The 23,722-nt window shown below is 45.2% G+C and overlaps 2 pseudogenes across 2 annotated transcripts in view; one reads left to right on the top strand and one right to left on the bottom strand.

Moving 5' to 3' along the window:
- The first annotated feature begins 728 nt into the window (after nucleotides 1–728).
- Nucleotides 729–4,166, top strand: LOC147432023 (uncharacterized; annotated as a pseudogene). Its single transcript, XR_015185491.1, has 3 exons — nucleotides 729–1,087; nucleotides 1,240–1,360; nucleotides 1,523–4,166. The product of XR_015185491.1 is annotated as an uncharacterized LOC147432023 (transcript).
- A 200-nt stretch (nucleotides 4,167–4,366) lies between these two features.
- Nucleotides 4,367–23,722, bottom strand: part of LOC147432022 (protein argonaute 1-like) — a 69,621-nt pseudogene continuing 50,265 nt past the window's right edge. Inside the window, exons 3-22 of the transcript XR_015185492.1 lie at nucleotides 8,901–9,050; nucleotides 8,665–8,798; nucleotides 8,445–8,578; nucleotides 8,262–8,368; nucleotides 7,941–8,073; nucleotides 7,741–7,857; nucleotides 7,527–7,649; nucleotides 7,398–7,457; nucleotides 7,110–7,232; nucleotides 6,871–7,030; nucleotides 6,668–6,788; nucleotides 6,256–6,393; nucleotides 6,029–6,171; nucleotides 5,882–5,944; nucleotides 5,692–5,755; nucleotides 5,425–5,603; nucleotides 5,284–5,357; nucleotides 5,107–5,201; nucleotides 4,945–4,976; nucleotides 4,367–4,854 (exon numbers count right to left, since the gene is read on the bottom strand). The product of XR_015185492.1 is annotated as a protein argonaute 1-like (transcript). The remainder of the gene's footprint in view (nucleotides 4,855–4,944; nucleotides 4,977–5,106; nucleotides 5,202–5,283; nucleotides 5,358–5,424; nucleotides 5,604–5,691; nucleotides 5,756–5,881; nucleotides 5,945–6,028; nucleotides 6,172–6,255; nucleotides 6,394–6,667; nucleotides 6,789–6,870; nucleotides 7,031–7,109; nucleotides 7,233–7,397; nucleotides 7,458–7,526; nucleotides 7,650–7,740; nucleotides 7,858–7,940; nucleotides 8,074–8,261; nucleotides 8,369–8,444; nucleotides 8,579–8,664; nucleotides 8,799–8,900; nucleotides 9,051–23,722) is intronic.

Raw genomic sequence — 23,722 nt, 5'->3', positions numbered from 1 at the left:
AGGTTAAAGTTTATCTATTCCGAGTATGACGTGGCCCTTGGTTTTGGGTTGACTTAGGGGAGCTTTGGAGATGTTTTTACATACATCAATTTTAGGAAATTACTGTTTGCTAAGAAAAGGGCGGTTCCTGGGTTTAGGAGCAAATGTTTAATTGGGACTCTGGGACTCATTTACAAGACCACTGGGGCATATTTTTCCACTACGTCCAGAGTGGATTTGCATCAGTTTGAATAGAGGCTGATTTACGTCAGCTTGAGTAGTCCCTTTGGTGTCGAGGTCAGGGTCGGTTCCAACGATAAGATTTGACGGCCATCCACCATGCCAAAGGCTTTCAAATTGTCATAGGAACGGCAAAGAAGGAACCAAGATGTCCACAGTACGGTGGAATGGAAAATCGCCCATCCACGTGGATTGGGAGGATTTTGAGTATAATGTCTATGGAATGGCATCCACAAAAATCGCTTGTCCAAAAAAAAATTTTGATAAATATATTTATATATATGTTAAATAGTTATAAAAGACACTACAGACTTCAAATTGTAAGGCTAAAGCTCACGAGGTCACTGGTGTGACACTGCTCCAATGCTCATCCTAAAATAAGGGGTGACTCCAGACTCAAGGGCCAAGGCTAAAGCTTAATGGGGCCTGGGCAGAGTCCGGACATCAATTTAAAAAATTGAAACCTGCTTACAACTACAAGTTTTACAAAAAAATTAAAATTTGAAGGATAATGGGCCTAAGGCTACACTCAGCACTGCACGCTTCGCCTGGTTCGAACGAAAGTTGAAACGCCTGCGCAGCTGCCTGGTTCAAAAGCTCAGAAAAACGCAGTGCGCAGCAGCCAGCTGCCTCAGTGGCAAGTGTTTGTTCAAAAACGCAGTGCGCAGCTGCTCCTGAGTCCGCGGCGCGTGCCCCACTTGCTGCTACCCCAGTGGCAAGTGCTGTCACGCATTGCACCCTCTTGCTCCCTATCCAACTTGCGCCCTCAAGGCTTAGGCTCTTGCCGCTTGCGCCCTATCCAGATTCTAGATTCCCGAATCCCACCTCGTCTGCAGAACTCACCTGAGTCACGACTCGGACTCACCTGGCAAGTGCACAATGCCCGTGGGGCGTTTATTTTCAGTTTTCAACGCTATAGCCTATGTTACATGTAGTATGAATAATGAAATGTCACTGTTCACCTTGGTACAGAGAGAGTCTGAGTCCTGACCAAAACTATTTCCTTTGAACAATGTACAGAAACTTGAAAAGAAGGGACTTGCGTGGACCGTGGTGCATCGTTTGACGAAGAGATTGGGGGAAGAGATTGAAAAGAAGGGACTTTGTCATTGTGAGGTCAATCGGCGACCGCGATCTGCAGGTGCAATATTTATATTTTTTCTTCGGTATTGTGTTTCAAAGAGTAACCCAATGGTATTGTTACAGTATTTGTTTTGCTTGCAAATTGTTTTGTCTCCTCGATTTTGTTTTGAATTGCAAACTGAGCTACACTTAGTATGTTTTATTTTGTTATCCTTAGCAGTAGAGTCAAGTTATGGCTGCTCTAGGGCGTCCTAAGAAAAGAAAAAAGCAAAGGACTCTTTATGAGTCTATTGGTTTGCACGCTTTGCCTAAGGAGACCGGAGAAGAGGTATTTCAAAAGGAGGAAGCAAAAAATAAGAAACATCGTCGAGTGTTTCTAGAGAGCTGGAAAATAGCTCATCCATGGGCTTATTGTATCATCGACAAAGATGGTAATGAACGAGCCAAGTGTAAGTGGTGTACGTTCGCTCATAGGAAAAATGTTTATGCAAAGCCGGAAGGGGCTCACTCATTGCAAAAACCTGCTCTTCAAGTGCATGAAGACTCTGACGAGCATCATGATGCAAAGCTCTTGTGGTTAGAGCATGAGCGAAGAAGCACTTTACCCATTGAAAAGCATGTTGTTGTTATGACAGATAGTGAAAAGGAACGCATTTTGTCATGCATACAAACAAGCTGGAATGTAATGAAAAGGTTCTTGCCTCTTGAAGAGTATCCTAATTTATGCAATTTTCAAAGATTTATGAGAACTCCAAATATGCCACTTGCCAATGAGTATTCATCTTATACTGGGAAAGATGCAAGCAAACAGTTTGGCAAGGCGATTCAACATGTATACTTTGAGAGACTGATGCAGGATGTAAAGAGTAGTCCATATTTCTCCATTCAAGTGGATGAGAGTACGGACATTAGTGTCAAGCAATATATGATTCTCTATGTCACATACATTGAAGATGCTGGCAATGGGGCCGTATGTACAAAGTTTGTGGAGCTTTTGGAGCCTCGGGATGCTACTGCAAAAGCTCTTTATGATGTTTTGATTGAGTTTTTTAAGAGCCAAAATGTAGCTATAGCCAAGATGGTTGGCATTGCAATAGATGGTGCAACTGTCATGACAGGTTGGGGTAGTGACAAGGCTTAAACGAGTGGTTCCCCATCTTGTAAGCTTTCATTGCATAGCTTATAGAGAAGCTCTTGCATCCAATGATGCTTTTAGTAAGCATAAAGAGTTCAAGTACACTGACAAAATTGCAAGAAATCTTTATGAATGGACTTCGAGGTCTGCCAAGAGACATGATTTTCTTGAGGATGTGGTGAAAGCTTTTGGAATTGGTAGAAGGAGAAAAGTGAGACCCCAAAAGATGCATGATGTAAGATGGCTCTCAAAGGGTGAGGTCTTGATTAAGGTTATGCGACTGATGCCTACGTACTTGAATGTAATGAGGAGTGCGGATGTCTCTTTATATGCATCACTCACTAATTACAAGGTGCAATTTTTTCTTCACTTTTTTGCCGATGTACTTGGAGAGTTGAATATCTTGAATTGCAAGTTTCAAGAGGCTCATGTTGACATATGTAGCATTAGAGACCATATTACGTCCGTTATGGAGACCTTTCGTTTGTTGTTCTTGGGTCCTAATTTTGCAAGTGAAACAAGACACACTGAAAGCTTCATAAAAACAATACATGCACAAATGGGGGTAATGATGTACAAGGATGAGAAAGATGTAGTACACTCTCATTATTTACACTTAGGTCCCATGTATGAAGGAGATGTATCAAATCCGCAGGAAACATATGATAGTGCAATGATTTACATGATGTATTTGTGTCAAAGCTATGTGAGAACCATAATTTAATCTTTGTGGGATCGCTTCAAATCTGACTTTGACATTTTGCAAGCTTCAAAGTACTTCACTCAAAGATTATGACAGTGACTTGGCAAAGGTAAATGTAATATCACAACAATGGCTGGAAGTTTTATGCAAACACTTTGGGGAATGTCAAAGTTCATTGCTCAATAGCCAAGAGTGCAAAGGAGAACGCCCATCTTTTATTACCAAAATGCGAAACTGCTTTAAAGACAAGGATATGTATACAGCTTGGTTGGATACATGTAATCATGTAGAATGGGAGCATTCTTTTCCTTGGATCATGAAGCTTTGGAGAGCTTTGTTAGTGCTTCCTCTTTCAAGTGTAGCATGCGAACGGGGATTTTCAAAGATGAACAAGATCAATAACAAGTTTCGTAATCAATTGTCGCTTGATACGCTTAATTTGGCGATGTTTGTTGGCATGAATACTCCCAAGATAGCGAATCCAAAAAATGTCTTATGGGATGAATGCTTTGAGGCTTGGAAGGGCATGAAGAATAGGAGTGGAGATGTAAAGACAACATGATGTGAAGATGATGTATCTTTTTATTGGGCTTTCTCGTTGTGAGATTACGGTTTGCTCACTGACATGGTGTTGCCAAGGCTGTTCAAGCTCTTTCCTTTAGCTTTATGTTTTCAATTTTTGTCACATGTGGATTACTTGACCAATGACGCCATATCTAATCAAGTCTTGTTAATTTTTTTGCTAATTAGATCTTTTGCAATTAACCCTAGAGTATAACTCTCACGAAAATTTTCCTGTCAAGCAAATTTTTGGAATGGTGGCTTGCATCTCAAAGAGGCTTTGGAATGGCCTTTTGAAAATTTGTCATGCCATGCGGAATGGCAATCGTAAAATGAGATTGTCCATTGCAAATAAAGGGTGCTTAGCAAATCCTAACGCTGGTCAATTCTCTTCTGTTTTCAAGGCCCTGACACAACCTTGACTTGCATCAATTTGATAAGGGACCCATTTGTGTTAGTTTTAGGAGACAATTATGGGCCAAGTTTCTGTTTATTTAAGTCTGAGAGAGAGAGATTGTAAACTATGTTGGCCATCCAAGAACGTAAAGAATGGTGGCAAGTATCCTCTCTTTCATTTCTGTATACTGGTACTTCTTTGCGTGTTGATATTATACCTAGATGAATTCAAGATAAGCATGAAAGGGAAGTGCAAGGATTAGACTTAACTGCCAAATTTATGATGCATCGATTTAAGCGAATATTGTTTGATAGTGGATGTAGAATTGGATACCGATGCATGCTGTAACACATGTGCACACGAAAATAGTACACTGTTCAGCTTGCAACACTAGGATTCTCTCTTCGTTCTTGGGTAAAAGATAGCTGAGGTTCGAATGAAAGCACAACAATGAATGCCACCCTAATTTACTGATCATAGACGCTGAGATTGACTAGTGTTTTCACAATATTGGACAGGGCAAAAAAGAGCTTCATATGTAGAACATGGATTTTCTGTTTCTATCATGTAAACAAGGCAAAGGCCGAGCAAGCCCGATAGCACCTCCAGAGCGTGAGTGTGTACCCCTGCTACTTCCCCCAGCACTACCACCGCCTACACTGTCCCTGTCATGCTGCGAGCCATGATTTGAACCCTCCAGTCCCAACCAAAGCCTCGCTCATGTCGCAGCCAAATGGGCATAGTAACATGGAGGAACTGGAGCAGCAACAAGCAAAGCAACAAAAGATTGTCAACAAGAGCAATCGTGTATTACTGTATATTTCAACTATAACCTTCTACACACACCTATGGAAACTGAACGGGTGCATCGCACATACCTGCCAAGGATAACCGTAAGTGTAAAAATCATAATTTAGTGCACAAATATTTGGCCAGAGAAATCTGGGCATCTTTCTAAGATAGATGCAAGAGAAGTAAATGAATGATTGGCTAAGGTTAAGTACTCACGTGTAACACAGATCATGTGTCAGCCGTTGAAGTTCATCTACTGTAAAGCCATTCTCATCCCTGAGCACATGGTAATGTGCTGGCCGACTTGTCCCCTAATATGCAAGGCAATTGACACAATTATTAAATCATGTCCACACAAGGCACCTCATGATCAGTGAAGAGTTTCATACTTGCCTTAATTCCATAATGGCTGCAGAGATAAAAATCGAAGTGTGTGGGATGGCAGATCACTTCATCAACAACGGTGCCTGCACACAATTCCAAGCATTAACCCACACTCTGCCTGTCACTTTCTTTTCGCAGGACTACAATTACCAGGAACAATATTGCCATTTTTCGTGTCATGCTGTTTTGGGAAAAGCCTCGTATGGTGCCCTTTCTGCACCACAATGAACGTAACTTTTGGCAGTGCATCACCCGATTGATGTCTCTTTGGCTGAGACTCACTACTCTCCACCAAGCGAGCACTTGCCCCAGCCCAAAGATTCACAAGCCTGCAGTTATATAGACGGCATGCATCATCTACCAAATCGAAGACATAGTTCGCCCATGAAATAAACTCCATAGAGCATAGCAATAAACCTTTTTTATTGCCCCCAGTTCATTATTGAGTACAGCTTCAAACGCCCCGTCACTTACACCATCTCTGAGAAAACAAGTGGAATGACATGATTAAAATCATGATGACTAAAACAGCTGATGGTTCTTCAATAGTTTCTAATGGTACCACCGGACACAGAGCTATAGCATTCTGCTCCAAGAGCTCAAGTACCTGTAGTAGATGATTCTCTCTGGCCTTCCATCTTGCCTTTCCGCAAATGCATGCAATAAATCTCTGCTCAACCATACCAAATTAGAAAAACAACCCAACGCTCTCACAGGGATGATTTTGTATACAGCAAGCAAGCTCTCTGCTTACTTGATAATGCCACCAGTCCTCCTTATGCCCTGCTGGTCCTCTCTTTCCCAAAAAAGGTCCTGGCATACTTCTTCCCGCTGCTGCTGTGTTTGTACAATAGCTTCATACTGCGAAAAATAAGGCCAGTCCATACTGGCTGCAACCTGTGCCAAAATAGGAATCCTTAGCCAAAAGATCAAACAAACAGCATGCACCCACAAATAAAGCATATAGATACACTTAATTACCGCAGAGATGGAGGGACTGTATTCATCACCCACTCTTGGGTGCGAAACATCTGCTCCAATGATTATGGAAGGCACTTCCGATATAAGTGGAAGCCTCCTATTTTTTTCATCAACCAGCAGGGCATTATAGCCTCCCATCTATCATGTATGGACTCTCACCGATTTAAAAAGTCACACAGAGATCCAGTATCTGACACTTTGATCACTCAAGGCTTAAGTCTAGGTAACAGAAAACCCAACAGAAAACTTCTCCAAGCGTAAACGATTAACAAACAGGTACTGAATTTTAGACTAAGGCAAATACTTGCAGGCAGGGCAGCTGTTGAACAATAGCGCTGAACAATTTCAAACAAAAAGGGTTTCATACTCATTTTTATTGAACAGAAAAACATTTTTGACTGCATGCACCTACCTTCACATTGACTTTGAGCAGCAAATTGGCAATGTACTCTGGTCGGGCGTTTTTCACATGCTCTGACAAGCAGCACGGGTGACCACACCCAGCTCAATTTCACATACACGCTTAACGGAAGCTGAAACAAGAAAAATTAAACGTCACACCCCCAAAATCCCTCTAGAGGGAGAACCATCAGCAGTTAGAATACAGGGGCTCACCATAAATGAACTGATTGTCTGCTTGAGGCATGATACAAATGAGCAAATCAAGATCCTGCCCAGATCTTTCGAAGCATTGTCTGTTTTGGTGTTTGATAGCACCCTCTACATTACCTCTCGTTTCAGTAATAGGCTTAACAGCCATTTCAGGGTTCATGTCCTGCAAGATTTGAAAAGTTAACTCATAATGAAAAAAATGACCCACAGGCAACTGAAGCGAGAACAGCTAGTCTCCTTACAAGACCATATAAGTCACATTGTTGAGGAAGCTTTCTGCAAAATTCACTCAAAGCCCTATCTTGCAGAGTGCTGGAGAAGTTGATAAGAGCCCAGCGGCCAACCCGACAGCCAGTTACCATCGTCTGAGTCAGAAATCACCGCATTGAAAGTTACCGTGTAAATTAAAACCATACAACTGTAAATAGAGACAACATGCTGTGTCATGAGGTCGTGGAAAGCCTGCAATATCATGATTGTATTTGATTTTACTCATACACCAGATCAAATACCAGGAATGTAGCACACACCTTATTCCTCATGTTCCAAGAACCTGATCCAGGAAAGGGTTGAATTGTAGCTGACTTGTACTGAGCTGTACGATCAAATGTAGAATACTCAGGACCTTGTTATGCGGCTAGCTTGGGCACAGAGCATACGTATGGATTCCTTACAGATGGAGCAGGTAATATGCCAGCGGGTATTTCAGTTATTTTGGTATTCTTTTGCACTCCAAACTCCTGGGGTAACGTTTGCGTTTGAGAGCTCAAGTCTGAGTGGATCTGGGATTCTTAAGCAAACAATACTTTAATTGTGTAGCTTTAAATCGCGACAAAAAAATAGGCCAACAATAATTGGTTGGATAAGATTTACCGTCACGGTGGCACCCTTACGCTTTTCTGGTTGGATACAAGTTATTCCAAGCAATGTTTTTTTTTGAGATTCACTCATGGATTTCATAAATGGTTGGCCAGGAAGAATTCTACAAACCTGCATCAGTATTTGAAATAAACATTAAAATTTCCCTTTACCCTATTAGACTTGGTCACTAAACCCTCTCTTTATCTCTCTACCTCGATGGGCAGATAGCGTTTCTTTTCTTTCGTCCCTGACTCGATAGCAGGGAGTCCTGGAAGCATGATTCTATAATTGTAAGTCCGAAAAAAGTAATCAGTCACCGAGATGCTCTCACCATCCATGTCAAATCTGTGCACAGCCAACCAATCTTACTATCAATAAGCAAAAGAGTACCAGAATCTAGTGGTAAAATTATTGTTACTCTAGCTGTAAAGACCTCCAAGACTCTTACTCTGGTCAATTTACTTCACAGCCAATATTGAAACACTAGTTCAAGTCTCTTACTACAGTCATTTTACTTCACAGACAGTGGAAACCTTAGATTGCGCGAAGGCTCATTAGATAAGCTTTGAATGCGATATTTCCGCTTGGCTCCACGATTATGGACAGTCTCTACACGAATCCCTTTCAGTAACTTTTTGGCCTGCATTGAAATTTATGCAAATTAAATACTGTCCAAAGTCACTCGGGGTAATCCCACTTCGAGATCAGATGCCAACCTTCGCTCTAGCTAGGTCACCATATGCATCTGGCCTGGAAAACTCCTGATTCAAATCGCATATATCTTTGCGGAAGGCCTGGGCAAGGAAATCAGGTAGATCTATAGCCTCCAGGAAAGGAGCAGCCGCAATATCTGAGGCAAGAAGAACAGACATAAGAAAGACTTTTAAGGAAAGCAAAGAAAAGAGACGTTAGAGGTATAAGCTTGAGACTGCTTACCAATATTCAGTGATAGCAATCCATTTTGGGCTGGCCTAATAGACTGATAGTAACCACGATAAGCTTCGACACCACCAGCCAAGCTCATTTTCCCAAAATGACTTCCAAAGAAGCACCGACCTTTCTGTGTATATCTACATACGGTAAAGCCAGCATCCTCTTAAAACACTCAACATATATGGGCACCCACGTTTGTAATCTTAACCCAAAAAAAAGCATACAAACAGAAGACTTACTGTTTGACTGCAGCTTCCCTAAGCACTATATCTAAAGCTTGAAGGCACTCCTGTGGGAGTACCCTGCGGCTTCCACAAAGGTACTCATGAAGAAACTCCATCTTGATTCTGGAAGCTTCACGTAGTGTAATTTTAAATCGATTGTTTTGCCTGCCAATAAGACATCACAAAACCAATTATCAGAGAAATTATCACTACATCCCCCAAGAAATGATACCCACAACTCCTTTCTAAAGTATCATGACATTTAGTGTCTCTTACCTATAAGGACAGTAATACAGTGACACATCATTTTCTATTACACGTCCCACACTGTTGGAGAGCCTTTACATCATAACTAGTTTTTCTTGTTCTATCTGCCAAATGTGGCACCTCCGGATACTAGTGTACAAACAAGGATGTATCTGATTTGTCCTATAGGTCGACTTCGGCCTCTAAACACTGTTGATATAATCTCTCTCTCTCTCTCTCTCTCTCTCTCTCTCTCTCTCTCTCTCTCTCTCTCTCTCTCTCTCTGCCCCCCGCCCTGCTCCCTCGCGCCCCCTCGCCCTGCTCTCTCGCTGCCCCCCGCCCTGCTCCCTCGCCCCCCCTCGCCCTGCTCGCTGCCCCCCGCACCTGCCCCTGCCCCTGCCCACGTGCCACTGTGCCCGACTGCAGCCTCGCGCGCTGCTCAGCCTCTCTCTGTGCTGCTCGCTGCTAGTGCGCGCTGCTGCCTGGCTTGCACCCCCCCCCCCCGCCTCTGCCCTCGCGCCCGCCGCCCTGCACCCCCGCCTCTGCCCCGCCGCGCTGCCCTAGCCCCCCAACCTCTACGCGTAGAATGTCTCCCTCCCCTTTCCTACGCGTAGCATGTATCCCCCCCCCCCCCCCCCCTCTCTCTCTCTCTCTCGTAACTAACGTTTTCACCCCCGGGCCGTACCGCCTCCGCTCTACCACTCGCCGAGACCGCTGCTAGTGTGGGTGCATACGTGCATCTAAACCCCCCCCCCCCCCCTTGCGAACAGCGATCAAGCATGAGGAAGACAAACAATAAAGCCGACCCCCTAGAGGATGCCATTCGAAAATGCAAAGAGGAAATGACGGAGACCGTCACCAAGTTGAACCGCAATCTCTGGGGTACAAAAAACATTCTCGAAGGACGTGTGCTGATCCAAGAGAGCAAGATAAGCACGCTGGAAGACCGTGTGACGACCCAAGAGGAAGAGATCGCGTCACTCAAGAAAGAACTCGTCGAAGCCCGATCAAGAAACACACTGGAAGAGGGCGAACTGCAACCCTCAGTAATTGAAGAAATCAACACGATCAAGGAACAAGTACGGGCCATCAAAGAGGGAGAAAAATAGCACAAAGAAATGACGACTTCTTGGGTGGATGTTCTTACCAAAACCCAACAGAAGGCGGACGAAGCCGAGAAATGGATCAAGGTGGCCAAGAAAGGGAAAGACAAGGAGATAACGCCCACGTCCACACCCAACAACATCATTAACCAGACACTAGAGGAGGAGCAGAGGAGAAGGGTGCGCGCTTTACATGTGAGAATTTGCGGTCTTAAAGACAAAGGCAATGTGGACAAAGAAGTAAAACAACTCACAGCCCTGATGGGGATTCATGAGCCGACACACACAAGGGCATGGAGGGTGGGCAACGTAAAGAAAAATGGAGGCAGTGGAGAAACCTCAAAAGAAAGAGCACTCATCCTCCGTTTTCCCTCCATGGAAGCAAAGAAGTCTTTCTTGAAGAAAAGACCAACTCTTAAGGAGACTGGCATCTTTCTCGGGGACGATCTCACCCTCTCGCAGATCGCCCATATGCAGGAAGTAATGCCGGAGATTAGAGCGGCAAGGGGGAAAGGCAAGATCGCTTTCTATCGAGACGGAAAAGTAGTAATACTGGAGCGACGCTCCACATGACGGTGCGAGACTTATGGGACCACACTCAAAGTAGCTGCCTGGAATTGCAATGGATCTATGCGTCTTGATGTGGGTGCTTTTGAGGATAGCTTTACTGGAAGAGACATCATCTTCTACTCTGAGACACACCAGGCCCCGGGGCAATCCATGCCTCACATCAGTGGATATAGGTGGGAGACAGCCTACAGACAAGAGACACACTCAGAGCACAGAGGGCGGGGCTCGGGAGGAGTGGCAGTGTTATTTAGAGAGGATCTGCAGCCACTGATACATATAGCCCGCAGGGACGAGCAGGCCAGGTACATGTGGGTGAGACTGAAAGCAGACAGGCAGATACCTCTATCTAGCTATTTGTTACTTTCCCCCGAGTACATCAGTTTATGCACCACCTAGGGGACAATCCCCTTTCTCTATTTTGGATGATGACATATGGGAGTTCTCTAGGGACGGTGACATTATCATCCTCGGGGACTTCAATGCTAGGACTGCCCATCACCAGGTAGTGTTCTATGATACTTCAGAGGAGATGCTAAGAGCGATAGATGTGGTAGATACGGGCCTTTCCAGACTATCACACGATATGGAATATACCAAGTATGGGCGACACCTGATAGACATGGGCACTGCACATGGATTGGCCATCTTGAACGGCCTACAGAGATTCCCTGCTGCGGGAGGTTTCACATGCTTCCCACACAGACATGGAGCCAGCACGGTGGACTATGTCATGGCACAACCGAATCTCATCTCTAGTATCCAGGATCTCACAGTTGGGCCCAGACCGGTCGGGGTGGCAGTGGATCATACTCTGGTGTCAATGACTATCTCTTTCCAATTCAGTGTAGCACACAGGCCACGAGTAGCAGCCCCTACTCGCTACACATTCACAAGGGAGACAGACTCTGTATACATGGACGGAATCTACAGACGCCTATGCACTGAGGACCCGGGGCGACCTCTGGAGGAGCTAACTACTATACTGACACAGACATTACATGAGGCAGCAGCAGAAGCATACCCACACACCCAACCTGAGCAGAGCCGCCGATCTGGGAGCAGGCCTCAGAACAGCTGGTACGATGAGGAGTGCCGCCAGACTAGAGTTCAGAGGGAGGTGTTGCTGGGGGACGTCACTCACAGATGGACTTTCGATGCATGGTGCGACGGAAGAAGAGGGCTTTTTTGGCCCGACTCGAGCAAGATCTCTATCAGCTATTCATGAGTCAAGACTCGCGTGAGGCGTGGCAGCTCTTTCATGAGCAGTCCCCCCCCCTGTTATTTCCTCCACAGAGACCTGGGGTCAGTACACATCATCTTTGTACACAGTACCTGAACAGCCGCCCCTCCCCAACCCCCCCGACCCATGCCCACATACATGTGTCTTTTTCACCGCTGAGATGGTGAAGAAAGCTATTGACAGGATGAAGACTGGGAGAGCATATGATCATGAGGGCCTAGTAGCTGAGCATTTCATGCATGCCAAAGACCTACTAGCAGAGCTTCTAGCAGTTTTTATTAACCGTGCCATGTGTGAGGGCTTACCGGACACTTGGAGCCTATCTACGATCATACCTATCTTCAAATCAGGAGACCCCATGGAGCATGGGAATTATCGCACTATTATGATCGGGCACACACTGGCACGGTTGTATGCATCCATTCTTGAGCAACAGCTGAGTAGATGGGCAGAGAGGGAAGGAATGCGTGCAACTGGGCAGGCAGGATTCAAGAGAGGCTTCTCTACTCTTGACCATATCCTAACACTCAGGGCCATCATCGAGGAAGGCAGATCTCATGGGAGACGGATCTATTGTAGCTTTGTGGACTTCCGCAAAGCTTTCGACACGGTACCCAAAGCTAGACTGATGCGCAGATTATAGGAAATGGGAGTACCCACAGAGCTCATTTGGGGGATCATGGCATTATACAGATCAGTAGTAGGGCATGTATGCACCCCGGAGGGACTCTCAATACCGGTTCACTCCACTATTGGGGTGAAGCAGGGTTGCCCGCTCTCTCCTACTCTTTACGGTATGTATGTGGATGAGGTTTCTGACTACATTGACAGGGACGGGGATAAAGGTGCACAGTTGGCAGGGACATGGATTCCACTTTTGTTATATGCGGACGATATTGTGTTGATCTCCGAATCCCCAGAGGGAATGCAACACCAATTGGATGCTTTGCATACGTTTGCCCACGAAAGTGGTTTGTCTGTCAACCTTGGTAAAACCAAGGTTATGGTGTTTAATACCACCCCACAATGGATCAGAAGATCGGCACCTACATTCACATACGGCCAGGAGATTGTGGAGTACACAAACGCTTACACTTACCTTGGAGTGGTTTTTATTGGACCCACATTCTCACTCAGAAGAGCAACAGAGACCAGACTGACTAGAGCCCACGCAGCATTGGGTAGATTGGAGAGGATGTGTTCAAAGGTTTAGTTTTAGGAACCCCGGACGAAGCTCTGGCTCTTTGACACCTTGGTGGCCTCACCATTGCTCTATGGGGCTGAGATATGGGGACCTTCATTGGATCACCACGGGAGGCCGGGTCGCACAGGCGGATGGGGGAACATGGAGAAGCCTCTCGTCTCTATGATCTCGCGGCTCATTAGAGCCAAGGCATCAATACCACGGGCCATTATCCGAGCAGAGCTGGCGGCCCCCCCACTAGTGGTAGAGGCGCTCACCAGATCAGTCTCCTTCATAAACCGCACATGGGAACTTCCCAGAGACAGATACGCTCGCATTGCACTTGAGTCCTCCCGACAGTTAGCCATACAAGGAGATACAACATGCTGGTATGGGGAGATGACATCATGGTTTCAGGCGCATGGGTTCAGCATAGACATGCTGCCACCATTCCAGTACTCATTGGACGCACCATCTCTCATTCTTACACAGTCGGAGATCACCAAGCTCATCCGCCAAGACCTGACCCAGCTAGACACATGGAGGACATGGATACAACCAACACAAAAACTGGGCACGAAGATGGCTTTCTACAAAGACCACCTTCTCCAGCTTACGGAAGATGGTTTTGTGATGAGACCTAGATACATGGATACCCACCTGTCTCATGGGATACGGTGTGCTATTGGCCAGTTACGCACATCGTCTCACCAGCTGCGGATTGAAACCGGGAGATATAGCGAAGTACCAACAGAGGCCAGGACATGCCCCTTGTGTGACATGGAACCTGAGACAGAGCTGCATTATACATGCCGCTGCCCCGTCTACTACGAGATACGAGGCCGCTTCCATTGCTTGTTCAGAGAGGGTTTTGGACCACTCTCAAGAGTAATGAGATACGAAGATCAAAGATGCCTAGGTTTGTTCTTGCTCGAGCTGCGCAAACACAGAGAGAGCCTGATGAATGGAGAGGCTAACCAGTCTCAAAGACGGATTACAGACTTCTTCAGAGCAGACACGGGACAGCCGCAAGAGCCACTCCCACAGCAGAGCTCCCCCCCGTCTCACACCAGAGGCACATTGATTGACCGAGTGATTGAACTGGGGAAATCCAGGCGCCCACGACTACGCAGGACTACACAGCATCGACGGAGGCTACGTCAAAAGATTCAGAGCACGTTGGCCAGGCATGCACGACACCAGGTCAGACTACTAACCATGGAGGAAATTGATGAGATCCACCAACGACCGATGCTAGATCTTTTGTGATTCAGCTATCCCAACTAGCCACCCATTTTTGCTTAGTTTTTCGGCTTAGCTCACATCGACCTATCTAGAATCCCATAATATATATCTTTGTTTTGTACTCTTGATTAGGTTATTTTGTTACTCTGACTTTGTATCAGATCCACCACCTTGTAACTTTCTGGTCTCATAGGTCACTATGGCCTTTTGAAGACGTTAATATAACATTTCATTTCTCTCTCTCTCTCTCTCTCTCTCTCTCTCTCTCTCTCTCTCTCTCTCTCTATATATATATATATATATATATATATATATATATATCTGTGGATCAGGATAATTGGAAGTCAATGGAGAGACCTTTGGTATCTATGATTTCCCGAATGATTAGAGCCAAGGCCTCCGTACCACACGCGATTACCCGAGCGGAACTAGCTGCCTCTCCGATAGAAATTGAAGCTCTTACCAGATCAGTGTCCTTTATACATGGTTTATGGGATACAAATATACTAGATTGACCCTCGAATCCTCTCAACAGTTGACAATGAAAGGAGATACATCATGCTGGTATGCAAAACTGTCCTCGTGGTTTCAGAGACACGGGTTCAGTATGGAAAGATTACCCCCCTTCCAATACTCTCTTGAGGCTCCATCACTGGCAATCACACGAACGGAGATCGATAAAATCATCCGCCAGAATCTTATACAGTTGGACACTAAGAGGACATGGGTAGACCCTCACAAGAATTGGGCACGAAGATGGCCAACTACAAAAAAAACTTCCTACAGTTATCTGAAGATGGTTTTGTGATTCGCCCAAGCTACATGGATACCCACCTGTCTCATGGTTTGAGATGTGCTATTGGTCAGATTCGTACATCCTCACGCCAGCTGGAAATTGAATTTGCTAGATTTAGGGGAATCCCACCTGAGAGCAGAATTTGCAAGTTATGCGGAATGGAGCCGGAGACAGAATTACACTACATATGCCACTGCACCGTATACTATGAGATACGTGGGCGTTTCCATTGCCTATTTAAAGAAGGCTTTGGACCTCTAGATAGAGTCATGCAATACCAAGATCAAAGGTGCTTAGGCATGTACCTACTGGAACTACATCGGCACAGGGATAATCTAATGAGAAGACAAAGAGCACTACAGCCTCAGAGGCAGATCCCAGATTGCTTCGGATCAAGAGAAGCAGAAATGGAAGGAGAAGCAAGAGGCCAGCAGCGAGCACAAAGGAGTACCCACAATCATACCAAAGGCACCCTCATTGACAGGGCGATTGAGCTTAGGAAATCGAGACGACCACGACCGAGATGCAGAAGCACACTTCACCGAAGGAGACTACAACAAAGGATTAGAAGCATTCTTGCCAGACACCCAGAATGCTCCTAAGAAGTTTATCTAATACTTTGTATTTAGTTTTTCGCATTTATTTTCACACTCACACTTTTCAGACATTGTAACAGACTCTCCACTTTTGTATCAGTTTGGTCTCATAGGTCACTCTGGCCTTTTGAAGACGTTGATATAACATTTCATTTCTCTCTCTCTCTCTCTCTCTCTCTCTCTCTCTCTCTCTCTCTCTCTCTCTCTCTCTCTCTCTCTCTCTCAGGTTCAGTTTCAGAGCCCCGGCCGAAGCTCTGGCTCTTTGACACTTTGGTGGCTTCAGCATGCTCTATGGAGCTGAGATATGGGGACCTTCATTGGATCACCGCGGGAGGCCGGGTCGCACAGACGGATGGGGGAACATGGAGAAACCTCTCGTCTCTACGATCTCGCGGCTCATTAGAGCCAAGGCATCAATACCACGGGCCATTATCCGAGCAGAGTAGCGGCCCCCCCACTAGTAGTGGAGGCGCTCACCAGATCAGTCTCCTTCATAAACCGCACATGGGAACTTCCTAGAGATAGTTATGCTCGCATAGCACTTGAGTCCTCTCGACAGTTAGCCATACAAGGAGATACAACATGCTGGTATGGGGAGATGACATCATGGTTTCAGGCGCATGGGTTCAGCATAGACAGGCTGCCACCATTCCAGTACTCATCGGATGCACCATCTCTCACTCTTACACAGTCAGAGATCACCAAGCTCATCCGACAAGACCTGACCCAGCTAGACACCAGGAGGACATGGATACAACCAACACAGGAATTGGGCACGAAGATGGCTTTCTACAGAGACCACCTCCTCCAGCTTACGGAAGATGGTTTTGTGACGAGACCTAGATACATGGATACCCACTTGTCTCATGGGATACGATGGGCTATTGGCCAGTTACGCACATCTTCTCACCAGCTGCGGATTTGGGAGATATAGCGGAGTACCAGCAGAGGCCAGGACATGCCCCTTTTGAGACATGGAACCTGAGACAGAGCCGCATTATACATGCCGCTACCCCGTCTACTACGAGATACGAGGCCGCTTCCATTGCTTGTTCAGAGAGGGTTTTGGACCACTCTCAAGAGTCATGGGATACGAAGATCAGAGATGCATGGGCTTGTTCTTGCTCGAGCTACGCAGACACAGAGATAGCCTGATGAATGGCGAGGCTAGCTAGTCCCAAAGACGGATCACAGACTTCTTCAGAGCAGACACGGGACAGCCGCAAGAGCCACTCCCACAGCAGAGCTTCCCCTTGTCTCACACCAGAGACACACTGATCGACCGAGCGATTGAACTGGGGAAATCCAGGCGCCCACGACTGCGGAGGACTACACAGCATCGACGGAGGCTACGTCAGAAGATTCGGAGCACGCTCGCCAGGCACACACGACGCCCAGTCAGACTACTAACCATGGAGGAAATTGATGAGATTCGTCAACGACCGATGCTAGATCTCTTGTGATTCAGCTATCCCAACAAGCCGCCCATTTTTGCTTAGTTTTTGTTTAGTTTTTTGCTTAGTTCATATCGACCAATCTAGGATCCCATAGTATATATCTTTGTTTTGTACTGTTGTTATGTTATTTTGTTACTCTGACTTTGTATCATATTCACCACCTTGTAACTTTCTGGTCTCATAGGTCACTATGGCCTTTTGAAGACGTTAATATAACATTTCATTTCATTCTCTCTCTCTCTCTCTCTCTCTCTCTCTCTCTCTCTCTCTCTCTCTCTCTCTCTCTCTCTCTCTCTCTCTCTCTCTCTCTCTCTCGTGGATTCTCCACAGGTCCAGCAGCGCATGGATTCTCTTTCTCTCAGCCTCTCTCTTAAGAAGCTTCTTTATACTTCGTATTTAGTTTTTCACATTCACATCTATTTTCACACTTTCACACTTTTCACACTTAGTACTATGGTACTAAGGTACCCAGACATTGTAACAGATTCACCACTTTTGTATCAGTTTGGTCTCATAGGTCATTCTGGCCATTTGAAGACGTTAATATAACATTTCATTTCATTTCTCTCGCGTGGCTAAGCACTGCTGAGCGCGCCAATACCTGCAGCTTTCACCTGCACGTGGTTGAGCTGCTGTTGCGCGCGCCACTGTCTACTAGAGAGCTGGATGTTGCAGAGAAGGGCCTATCCAAACTATCACAGGATGGGGAACACACTAAGTATGAACCACACTTGATAGACATGGAGACTGCACATGGATTGGCCATCTTGAATGGCCCACAGAGATTTCCCGCTGCGGGGGGTTTTACATGCTTTCCACACAGACATGGAGCCAGCACAATGGATTATATCATGGCACAGCCAAGCCTCATCTCTCATATCCAGGATCTCACGGTTGGACCCAGACCTGTGGATGTGGCAGTAGATCATGCTCTTGTGTCGTTACCATCTCTTTTCAGTTTAGTGAAGCACACAGGCCACGGGCCGCAACCCCTACTTACTACACCTTCACACGGAGACGGACTCTGTATACATAGATGGGATCTACAGACGCCTATGCACAAAGGAGCCAAGGCGACCTCTGGAGAAGCTTACTACTATACTAACATAGACACTACATGATGCAGCAGCAGAGGCATACCCACATACCCAACCTCAGCAGAGACGCCGTTCGGGGAGCATGCCCCAGAACAGTTGGTATGATGAGGAATGCCGGGACACTAGAGAGAGATACTTTTGGGGGATATCACTCACAAAAAGTCACAAATTGACCTCCGAAGCCTAGTGCGGCGGAAGAAGAGAGCATTTTTGGCTCGCCTAGAGCAGGATCTGTACCAACTATTCTTGAGTCAAGACTCGCGTGAGGCATAGCAGCTCTTTCATGAGCAATCCCCCCCTGCCATTACTTCTACAGAGGCCTGGGGCCACTACGCATCATCTCTGTACACAGTTCCTGAGCAGCCCTCCCTTCCCGACCCCCTCGATCCATGCCCACATACATGTGCTTTTTTCACCGCTGAGATAGTGAGGAAGGCCACTGACAGGATGAGGACTGGGAGAGCATATGATCATGATGGCTTAGTGGCTGAGCATTTCACGCACGCCAGAGATCTACTAGCACAGCTTCTAGCAGTTATGTTTAACCGTGCCATGTGTGAGGGCTTGTCTGATACTTGGAGCCTATCTACTATTGTACCTATCTTCGAGTCGGGAGACCCTATGGAGCCTGGGAATTATCGCACTATCATCATTGGACACACATTGGCACGGTTGTACGCATCTATTCTTGAGCAACAGTTGAGTAGACGGACAGAGAGGGAGGGGATACGTGCAACCGGGCAAGCAAGGTTCAGGAGGGGTTTTTCTACTCTTGACCATATCTTGACACTCAGAGCCATCATTGAGGAGGGCAGATCACATGGAAGACGGATCTATTGTAGCTTTGTGGATTTCCGCAAAGCATTTGACACAGTACCCAAAGCTAGATTGATACGCAGATTACAACAAATGGAAGTACCCACAGAGCTCATTTGGGGGGTCATGGCATTATACAGGTCACTAGTGGGGCATGTACGCACCTCATAGGGTCTATCCACATCGGTTCACTCCACTATTGGGGTGAAGCAGGGTTCCCCGCTCTCTCCTACTCTATTTGGTATGTATGTTGTACGCGTCTGCCGCACGTGTCGGAGCTAGGGACTTGTCGAGCACCGTGTGCGAGCCACGAAGGCTGCAAGCACACAACTAGCAGGCCTAGCAAGCTCACAGAGAGCAGGGGTGTGTCACTCACCTCCCTGCGCTTGCCGCCGTGAAGGATTCCTCGTCGCGAAGAAGAGGGAGCCGCCACCGTACTGCGCTCAACCGCCTCGCCGCCGCAGATGCCGTCGCAATGCTCGATCACACACACACTCTCTCCCTCAAGCGCGCGCGCACGCACACACATACACCTGTGAGCACACAATGGAAATGGGGATGGAGATAGGACAAGAGCACTTCTTCTATTGCACACTGAGAGAATGGGTCAATTTTAGGTTTAAGTGACTTTTATATGAGCTCGCCCCATTCACATTTAAGCGCCCATGCTTAGCCAACTAACCCTTGCGTGTTCCAGTTAGACTGCACCTCTCGTCGACGATCACTCTACCCTTTTCCTATTGGACCGACAAGCCCGGTGCCTGACTCTACTAAATAAATAATACGGCGTCCGTCGTAGGCGATAGGGTGTCCGTGAGCCACGAGGGTTAACATGCCCCCTTTCTTAATGTAGATTCCGTCCACGGAAGCTATTGAGTTGAATCTTGTTATGTCCATGTTATAGAGCATCTGGAGTTGAATCTGCAAGGCAAAGTCACTGTTTCAACAAGCGGAATTATATGGCCATAAATCATGAGGGGAATGTAAAGTACATGTGGAAATGAGTAAATGTTAGACTGCCATTAAGGACAAATAAATCGCACTTTTGAGTAAATTAATTAATCAAGAGTTTTGAGCTTATGGATGAATCTATCAATTAGTTAGCTATGACTAAGGTTAAAACAACTACTCTAGTACTAGCTATGCTAAGAAGATTATCTAAATGCAAGATTTCCTAATTGTGCTTTTCAGCTTTGATTAGCCAACTAGCTCTCACAACTGCAAACAAAAGCTTGAAATGTTAACTGTAAGCGCGATGGAAGTCTTTTAAATGTCATTCATTTTTTTCTTTTTTTCTTTTTTTCTTTTTTTCTTTTGTACTTTGGTTCACAATCATTTGACGTGTGTGCTTATTTTGTATGTCCGGGGCTTTTTGCTTCTCAAAGAAAAGCGCCCACACTGGGAACCTCTAGAGCTCTAGTACCATAGACAATACATGTGAGTGAAGTATCAAATCAAGCCAGGATTTCTCTTCCAGCATTAGATTTTTCATTTGTGGCACTCATGTTTTTTGCTTCCATTTCCTTTGTATTCTCACTAGTGTTTTTGTTGTTTAAGTGAGCAAACTTCTCTATGCCTTAAACATTCCTAAGGTCTCAAATCCTCAGATAATTTTATCAGCTAGGCTTAGTGGTCAAGTAAATGAGTTAACCTAAGTCACGGTCTCTTAATCTCAAGGCTCATCCATAAGATTAAACTCTAGTTCCATCAACTCAAGCAAAGACAAATTTATACATCTATAATGGCAGATAACAAATATAACTATTGTACTCAAACAAACCATGAAAAATCATTATTAGCAATTATACATATCCACCAACATGAATCATGGAAAGTAGTACACCTGGAGGTATGGAGTTGCTCATTTCGTCGAAGCAGATGTCCTCAGCTATGTGGATGGAAATCCATATAAGTCCTACCTAACACATCCAAAAAACAAACACTATACCTCTAGGAGGCATGTCAGTGTGAAAAAATTAAAACTCCTAAAAAACAAACTCAAAACACAATCCAGACCCCTAGCCTACCTATCTGTCATCCCTTTTAGAATCAAGGAAAGAGGATATTATGTAAACCGGGTGGCCACCCTAAGGCTAGGCCTCTATCCTCATCATCTAGATAAACGAAATCATTTTCCGTAAGGCCATAGTCTTCCTCGGTCTCTATTATTTCTTCTTTATCATCCTCTTGCGCAAACGTGTTAATCAAGAACCTCGCGATGCGTGGATACTCATCCTGTGCAAAAGAATAAGCATGTGCCACCGGAGAAACATTCGCTACTGGGTAAGGATCACTAGTTATCTATAGACGTATCAGCCATTCTAACTCCTCAAAATTTCGCTCACGCGCAAGTCTCTCTACCAAATCCCATTCGCAAAAAAGTATTCGCAAGAAAGTACACGGTAGCAGATGTGAAACACGTTGAGAAAAAGAAAAAGGGTACCTTTCATCAAAAATAGAAGCGCGTGCCTCTGGTGAACTAGCCATCTCAGAGAATACAGATAGATTTGGTTAGGTCTTTAAAACATGAGTTGTTTTTGTGTGCTGCTTGATGTGACATGGTGAATTTAGACTTATGTGTAGGATCTAATAGGATGCTCTCTCGTTGCTAGTCGCTCTTGCTCTTTTACTTCTTCTTTTTTTAATAATCTTTTTTTGTTTGTTTGCTAGAACTATTGTAAGACTTTATATATACATTCCCTATGATTGGAGATTGAGATGTCAGGGAGGAAGGTTGAGAGGGAAGCAAGTGAATGATGGATGTCAGCAAACACTCCCCCCTTCCTTGAGTAGATCATACCTTTTGGAATGATGTAGTCACCTTTTGAAACCAATTGTTCCAAGTTGTTATGGGTGAAGGCTTTAACCAATAGTTTTCGATCGCCCTATGAGTTTTATCTAGTTGCAAGGGTGGTAAGATACTCTCCCATGATTTTATTTGCAACATTGTTGTAGGTGGTGAACCTGCAACAGAAGATGCAAACTCTTTCTTGCTTGTATGGATATGTACAATGGTATGTGGAGGTTGTGTCGAAGCTTCTATTTGCGTATAGAAACTACATAAAGAGCAAGAAGCTTCATTTGATTTCCCTGTTCATGAGCTAGGTGAAACAAATCGTTCTTTCTTTGGTACCCAAACTATCTCTGGAGCAGATGTGTCGCATTCCGTGATTTTTTTCTTTCCACGATCTTCAATTTGTTTTGGAGCCACAGGATTGAGCTCACATGGGCCCGGTGACAAGTAAGAGCACAATTTACGTTTTGGCACCCAGATTTGATCATTTCTTTCATAGTAGCCTTGGGCTTCCAATAGTTTTTTAGGAATCCAACGCAACATTTCTTTACATTCCTTGGGACGAATGGGACGTCTCTTAACAGGCTGTTGTCTTTTAGCATTGACTATGGTTGCTAAAGAAGCTTTAGGGACCCACTTGTATGTTTTCTTTGTTATATTGAGATCGGTCTTGTGTGTCTCAAGCTTTATTTCAGCTACATCAGTTGAAGCTCTAGAGACTTGGGCTATGGGAACATATGGTTCAACCTCTTGGACATGCAATGTTTCGGGTTTTATTTCCTTAAGAGGCAATATCTCAAGGACTATGGCTTGCGTGGCAGGGCTAAGAGTTGGTTTTTGTGTTGTCACACCCCTGTTCCCCAATCAATAGTGCATTGGGTGACTATCATCCACGTGCGTCCTAGGTTTATATTACCCTCCATAGTTCCAACAAGCATGACCAAAAAGTCTTGAGCTACAACCCCATTGTCATAACTGACAAAAGTGTGTCAGATTCCAAAAACCGCAGTTTTTTTCTTGTTGACACCCTTGACTTTGATAATACTCTCAAATAGAGGTGGCTTCCCTAACTGACACCACACCCCATATGATAGCATTATATTTAGCACCCATGTGCAATAAGGCGTTATATTGCACTTTTCCATAGGTGTCGTTTAGCTCAATAGGGTATCGTAGAGGTGTATCAGAATCCAACCAATCCTCGTCGATTTCAATGTGGAATGCATGTGTGACTCCAAGGTTAGCCTCTCGTTTTCGTCTTATACGTTGTTGTTGCTCCTTAGCCTCAGCTTGAGCTTGTATCTTCTTCAATTCTATTTGTGCCTTAGCTGCCTTTTTTGTATGGATGGCACGCAACTCCTCTTGGCTTAAAGGATCATAGTATCTTTTAAATTTGCTCCCATTGAAGAATCCAATGGTTTCAACTCCATCAAGAATCTCCACACGAATGGTTCCTTGTGGGGTGATCTCACATACTCTATATGGTTCTTTTCTCGCATATTTCAACTTTTTCTTTTCGTTACGCACTCCATACATAAGGACTTTATCACCAACATTGATATCTTTGTTCTTTAGATGACGGTCAAACCATTTCTTCCTCCTATCTTTCTCCACAAGTGCATTTTGCACGGCTAATTGTCTCTCTTCATCTAGCCTTTCAAGGATATATAATCGCTCAACCAAGGGATTACCAT

Source organism: Adiantum capillus-veneris, chromosome 20, assembly GCF_014529385.1.
Source record: "Adiantum capillus-veneris isolate H3 chromosome 20, ASM1452938v2, whole genome shotgun sequence".
Classification (NCBI taxonomy): Eukaryota; Viridiplantae; Streptophyta; class Polypodiopsida; order Polypodiales; family Pteridaceae; genus Adiantum; species Adiantum capillus-veneris.
The sequence above is the reverse complement of the archived record's forward strand: the minus strand, read 5'-3'. Positions and strand labels throughout refer to the sequence as shown.